This window comes from Geospiza fortis, unplaced genomic scaffold (assembly GCF_000277835.1).
Source record: "Geospiza fortis unplaced genomic scaffold, GeoFor_1.0 scaffold443, whole genome shotgun sequence".
NCBI classification, from domain to species: Eukaryota; Metazoa; Chordata; class Aves; order Passeriformes; family Thraupidae; genus Geospiza; species Geospiza fortis.
The window spans coordinates 794,435-802,227 of NW_005054335.1; positions in this window are offsets into that span (position 1 = coordinate 794,435).

Sequence of the window (7,793 nt, forward strand, 5' to 3'; positions counted from 1 at the left end):
AGGGTGTGGGGGGGAATCTCTTTCCTATTCTGACAAAGGCCTTTGTTCTACCCAGAAGCCAGCTCACCTTACCTCTGAGAGTGTGCATTTTTGTCAGCTGTTTGTACAATAAACAGCTGTGAATGTATGAAAAATTTATTACTATAGGCAAAAAACAAAAGGTGGCAAGCAGTTTCTATATTTACAATGCACAAAATTCTTGAAAACACATAACCATTTCAATAAATATTCTGGAAGATCTTTTTCCCCTTCCTCTCACACCTAATCTTATAAACCTTCAAAATTAGCCTGTGCAGACAGCACAGTAAATGTAATTAGCTTCAGAATGCCAAATTATAGTGAGACTCCCTGCTAACTGCTAATATAAAATGAGAAGAGCAGCACAGTCATCATCAGCACACAGGGTTAATGAAGGTTTTCCTAGAGGTCTTGCTCCTGCTTTAAGTGGACTAAGTGAACTGATACAAATATAACAGGGTAGATGTTTATCAACTCTGAACACTGTCAATAGAAGAAGTAAGTTATTCCACTTTTCAGATATGCTCAAGAACTTAGTAACTTTGAGTAAACTTGTTAGAAGTCACAGATTCCATTCACTTGCTGTGTTTTTTATCTCTCTTGAACAACCTCTCAGTTATAGTACAGTTCCCAGTGTGATATTTCAATTGTAATTTCAACTGATGACAAAGATAGAGCACACATACTTTAACCACTCTTCTGAGGAAATTCATTTTTTGCTAAGTGACCAGGTTGAATAAAGCTACTCCAGCCTTCAGCAGAGGTTCTTCCTTTGCATTCAGTTCACATTCTCTGTATGAATCAAATTAAAATAGGCTTAATAAAGATGTGTCAGATTGTATTCATAATAACCAGAATGCAAAGAGATAAAGCTTGCAGTAATCAGGAATACATTTCAAGATTTTAGCAATTAAGAATTGAAGGATTTCAGAATATTCACAACCACTAAATCTCTGGAGACCAGTGTCAATTACAAACAGGAGGCTTAAATTGCAGCTGTCTTTTCATACTACACTGTGCTTTGGGTCTGGGTTTATCTTTGTCTTTCTATCTCCTCATTACTACATGAGAGGGGGAAAGATTTCAGTTCAGAAATGAACTGAAACTATCATGAAGCTCACTAAGAAACAGTGTGAATCTGTATATTCACCATAACTCATCATTCAAGATATATTTATCCTTCATTGAGGGATGCCAGTATTTCTAAAACTGACACTCTGTTTTTAATGTCTCAACATACTAAGTGTCCACAATGGTCTAAGTCAAGGACAGAAACTCCTCTCTAAAAGCAAGTTTCATACATTTGATTTGAATGACCTTTATGTTCTGAAGCCTCCCAACAGCAAAGGTTTCAATGATTATGCACAAAACATCTTCTGTTTTCTTTATTACCTGGTGCTGCACTGTTCTTGCAAAGATAATACTAAAGAACGCCTCCCAGAGACCCAGACTAATTAATTTTGTGCCTGTTGTTTCTGCTGAAGTACTGTGAGCTAGAACAGATCCAGTACTTGCATCCTGACTCTGTGACAGATTCATCTCGATGGAAGCTTATCAAATCACCGTACACACTAAATTTTTCTGGGATGCATTTCACAGAAATTGAATGCTAAAAGTAGTTTCATGAGTCTCAGTTCCTAGTTTGCACAAAATTTTGTTTTTAAAGACGAACACGTTTAGGGGGACTACTACATGACCTAAGCCTACCATCTGCACAGCAGAAACTTTAACCTGAATTCAAACAGCACCTAAGGGGACAAAACTGAATCCAAACAATTTTAGAGATGGTAGTAATCTGAAACCAGTAGAAGCCCCTCCTCATATGTTCAAATTCAAAATCCAAGAGTTGTCTTAAACTTGTCTATTAGGTCAAACAACCTTACATAACTACACACTTACTGCAGCTGGTGGCACATTCATTGTTCCATGGAAATTGCCCTGTGGACAGTCTCCCAACAGGACTTTAGTCCTTGGTGGAAACTGGTCGGGTGTCTTTCAGGAAGGGGAAAGATAAAGGTGTGAAGAAAGAAAATTACAGTGAGCAGCTGAAACACAGCAGCTTCTGGCCATACACCCACAGGCAGCATTCTCACCTACAGCTGGTACGAGGGTATTTACATAATGATTCTGGAGGGCTTTGGCAAGGATGGCAAGCGCTAGTCAAGATTCCTGAACCAATTCCACAAAATTCCAAACTTGTGAGCAAATCTGTATGCAAAGACCTAAGTGCATGGGATTTAGTGGCAGACTCTTTCATTCAACCCAAGAGCTGTGATGAGAACATCCACTTGGACCTGTTCCATCAAGAAACATCAGTCCAACTAAGTTTTACACTTAGCAGCATTACAGAGACTCACTCAACTGCAGCACATAAAAATTGCAGGGTTTTAACCCTATTTTGAAAACAAATGAAAAAATAAATTTCCCCAGATTAAAGATAAAACATCCCCAATTATGAGTGAAATTCAAAAAATACTTTTTCTAGAAATACATTAATTACAATCTTGGATTTGTGCAAATACAGAAATGAAAGTGCAGGAAATAACTTCAGAATTTCATGTAGGTGAAGGATGTCTACAAGTTCTGCTTCTCTCCTCTTCCTGCTTCTCTCCTCTTCCCTGCTCCCATCCTTCCTGGGATTGTGCTGAATATAACCTAGCCAAGCTTCAAATTTAAACAGTTTTGTTGTATTTGAGTGTGTTTAAAGAACCTCCTGCACTACCCATGGGGATTGTTCTTTTTCCTATTTGTTAGTTTCATGTGAGCAATAGCACTGTGTATAGCTCAAAGCTCTGTTCTGAAGAGCCAATTTGCCCTGATTGTACTTATCTTCAAAACAGCAAAGTAGAAGTAGGAATAGAGGTGGAGGAGTCAAAAACAAGACAACCATGAAACCACACTAATTGGTATGAAAACTAACAGACTGATACACCTGAGTGCTTTTCATTTTCCTAAGCAGACAAGAGTTCAGACTGGTACTTCTTTAACAAACCTGGCTTGCAGAAGTCACAGTCGGCTTCTAAAGTATCACATTAAACATCTCTGATGAGCCTAAAATAAGACATAACAGAAAGTAGGTATCTAATTTTATAACCATCTAGTGCTATACCATTAGCAGTGGAGCTATAGAGCGGGAAAGATACCAGCCTATGTAACTTCACTTTCCTCAAATGAGAAATGTTTAGGTTAGGAGCCTAAACAAGCATGTCCAGTAAATACCACCTGCAGAGGTTTGGAAGGATCTAGACACTTCAGTTAGCGTTGGAGGTCATGCAGGCGACCTTCCATCAAGAGACAACCCAGAGAGGTAAAGAACCCTGCTTAATCTTTGCACAACTTAAGGACCCCGTGTCTCACTCATGAGTGCCTTTAACAGCCTGACAGCCACAACTGTCTAGTCAGAACTGCCAGAAGCCTCTAGGAAGTGAGCAACCCAGATGAATCCTTCCTCACTGAAGCAGGCTACTGTTAAAAGTAAGCCAGTAATAAGCTTTGATCTCCCACCATGCAAGCAGTTAAGAAAGTCAAAGCATCCTCTCCCAGACAGACAAGTTCCACAAAAATTCTCTTTGTGGTAAAGAAATCCATTTCTGCCCTAAAAAATTACCTCATCTGCACTGTGAAGTGTGCAACAAGGCATTGACGCACTTCTTCCCTCCACCAGTTACAGGCAAACAAAGCTCTACATTTGTTAGCTCTGTCTGGAACAGACCACACATTGACTTGGAGTCCTGAAAACAGATCATTTCAGTAAACACACCTCACTTATCGAAGCAGCTGTCTGTCATTTAACTTCCATGCTACAGAAGTTATACAAAGGCACCATTCTGCTCAATTAATGTTCTACTTGGGGAAGCAGTAATGATACTGGAACACCACAAAGCTATTTCAGACGCTCAGTAAATCTGTATCAAAAGTACTTATTTTACAAGCAGTAAGGCTTTTTCTCACCCATAAGCCAGCGCTACAAACTCTACTTGAAATCTCCACACTGTGCTCCATCAGTTCTTTCTCAAGCATTACTACCAGTAAAAAAAAGACCATGCCAGATACCCAAAGTCTCTGCTACACTTCCACAACCTGCAACCTCGAGTGACTCTTGAGTAGCAACACATGAAAGTTCAAGAAGCAAAGAAACTTCTCATTCTTAGTTATGTTGGCTCAGCAGGTCTAGTCACGCAAAAAGCTGTGAACACTTTAGCAACAGCTATGATGAAAATAAACAGGTCAACAGCTATGATGAAAATAAACACAAAACACACAATTTGGACACCAAACAACTGCACAATAAGGAGAAAAATTACTTCAAAAGTCTATGTTATAAGTATGCTGAAGTTCAACACTGCCACAAAAGAAGAAGAAATGTATGAACTTTGAAAGCAAAAAGTACCTTTTGCAACAGCTATGCAAATATAGACAGATACGAATTTGCTCAATTGGACTAAATTGTTAGGTATTTCCTTCCCCTTTCCTGTACTCCTAAAGTAAACATTTGTCTGGCTTTTTTTTAAACCACTGATGGAGTGTGGGAGGGGTACTCATCACTTAGCCAAGGTTTTATGCCACAAAAAAACAAAACAAAAAAAAAAACAAAAAAAAAAAAAAAAAAAAAAAAAAAAAAAAAAAAAAAAAAAAAAAAAACAAAAAAAAAAAAACAAAACAAAAAAAAAAAACAACCAACAAAAAACCCACTGTGGATGAAGTGATATGGAAGATGGCTCACTTATATATGCCAAACACAGCCCCTGAGCTCAGGAAAGGCCTGTCTTGGTAACTGTGAAACAGGCTGCCTTTTGCCACAGCTGAACTCCCAAACACAGCAGCTACCTCCTTTTCCCCAGGCAGCAATTACAGCTTCATGTCCACTTTAGACCAATCTAAGTGTGACTGACAGAGAAAGGAGCCCTGACTTTCTCAGCGCCCCCTTGTGCAATCTTCTCTCCCTGGCATCAAGAGTACCATTTTGTTGGCCAATAAACCAGGTAAAACTCACCAAGCAAGAGCTGGATTCGTAAGCAGGCCAGTCATCTGGCTCACCATGCAGCTCCACAAGCCCTGGCATAAACTGAAAGTTTGAGAACTGCAGTGTTCCTTTAACAGCAGCCTGCATTTAAGCCAGCCTAAAGCAATGACATAACTTCAGGGTGAATAACACAGTGGTCATCACAGTGGGTGAAGTTCACAAATGGCAATCACAGAAAAGCTTTCCAAAATACAAGTTTATAAGCACAGTAATGTGCATTTTCTGTTCTAAGAGTTACACAATGAGGCACAGAGAAGTAAATGAGTCATGGCTCAGCAAATGAGTCAGTTCTTTCATTTATAATATTCATTACAAGTATTTCACCATGGAAAACAATTATTTTGATAGGCCTGTTTTGTAGTCTGTCCTTGGAGGAGTTCACTGAGTGACAAGAGATTGCAAGCCTGCTGGAACAGGCTCTTGGAGAATTCCTGTGCTCACAGCCACACTGTGCTTCCGTATCAGCAGCATTCTTTAGGGCAGCAGGCTTGGTCAACCAGGAATATGCTCCCTCCCTAAAAAAAGGAATAACTGGAAATATAGTTACAACTTCTGTCAGTCTAAGGCCTTTGTCACTTATAACCTTTGTCAGGCAACCTAAGGTTACCAGCCTTAAGAAAAAGATAGACATCAGGCCTGCAGTTGCACTTGAAATCCATATTTACGAAGACCAGAAACTACCTACCGTAGCCCTTGTTCAGCACACCACATCTACACAGGTTTTGCAGGCTGATACAAGAGCCTCCAAACAGCTGACATGCATTGCTCAAGTCAGTGGAGGCCCTGTGCTGCTGCACCACATCAGGGCCTGCAAGTTGTCACCACCACACTGGACACCACTGTTAGGTACCTACAGTACATACTGCCCACAAACATTGCAAGAGCCCCTTGCTTGCAAATATACCCATTCCTGACAGAAAGCAGCTGACCAAAGTTGCTTTTACCTGTGCAAAAGGAGCTGGTCAATGCAGAAGGTATGGTGTGAGGGCAGTATGCAGTATGCTCTGCAGAAAATAAGCCTGCATTGAACATGCTGCTGCTGACTCGCATTATTTGTACCCAACTACTGATGGAAGATTAAACTGCAGGCTCCTTCTGCAGCAGTCCGACCTCCAGCCCACCGTACAAATACAGCATCCCCACTATGCTTCTGAAAATTCAAACCAGCATCAACTGCAATACAAGTGGATCTGCTCTCAACTTTGTCATCTACAAACAGCCCAGTCCCCAGGTTCACAACACTTACTGTCTCACCAAGGCTGCACGACATGCTATACCTCCTGGGCTCCTGGAACAAAACACAGCTGTACAAAATCCCCATGCCTATCAATCAAGCTACATGTATGCCAGGCTAATATACAGACACTCCTTGCACTCTAATGCTGCTGATTCTCCCACCTCACTCATCTTTTGCCTGAGGTGCTTTCATTATATCACACCATCTTGTCCCACATCACCCTCTTGGCTCCCACAAGAAGTCACTGAGTACACCAAGGCCCTTGCCTGGAATGTGGTTCTGCCATTGGGCCCTTGCTGGTTCCAATGCAGTGCATCACACTGGGATGGCTCTCATCATAGTCCCCAGTGGTAATGTCATCTGGATTCAGGGTTCCTGAACCTTTCAGCACCTCCACAAAATGTTGATTCCCCTCCCAGAAATTTCAATTTTTACAGATTTTTGTGCTTCTCCTTTTACTTCCTTTCACAGCTTAGTGCCTCATTGCTCAGTCATCTTCCTCTGCTTCCGCCTTTCAGATGTTTCTCAAGATTTGATCTCTACTTCTTAACTTCCTTTTGTTATTCAGTGAGGGAGGGGAAGATGGACCTCATAACAGGCAGGATTCACTGAAGCACATACCCATGATTCACATCTTTCCACTCATCCATTCTAACATTTCACTAGCCATCATTTCACACCTTGAGTATCAGGAAGAAGCAGCTTTGATCTTACCGACATCTTGCTCCCTTAAGCATATTCTACATGAATTCTAGGAATATTCAGCTTTCTGACAACAGCAGCACCCTTCCTTGTCCTGCTGAGCAGACACAAGTCCTTCCTTTTAAGTACAAGACTTGGATCTCTTTGGTACTGTCATGGTTTGACACTGGCACAATGCCAGTGCCCCATGAAAATATACTTCCCTGGTGTTTGCTGTGAGATGTGACCAGGAAATAAGCAAAGCAGGCCTCTACCTTAGGGAAAAAAAAAGTTTATTAACTAAACTACAAAAGGAAAACAAACCACACACACACACACACCTGGAAAATGAAAACTCCACAAAAAGCATTTCCTCCTCCCCCCCACCACATTTCCAATACATCTTCCAAATTTCAACTCTCCATCCATCACCCTGTAAATACTCAATTCCAGTCCATCAAGAGGAGAGGAGTCCTTCTTGGGGCCATGGTGACCTCTTCCTTGCATGCCCAGCGCTCTCACCACTGGACAAGGAACAGAGCTGCTTCAAGGGTTATCCTTTTAAGGGTGCTTTGACCAGTTCCAAAAAAAGCACAGTTTTCTCTCATCTCGGGACCTCTTGTCCCCCCCATACTTGTCTACCCCCTGGGGCCGGGGGGTCTCCAAAACTGAACCCTCTCAGTTCTGAGCCATCGCCTCCCCCCTGCATGCAGCCTCTGTGTCGCGAGGAAGCACGGTTCTGTCCATGGCTGTACCAAAAAGAGTCCACCAACCAGCTACTCCGTCATCTCTTTCCGGCCTCTTCTTTACTCTCCCAGCCTCACTCACTGCTCC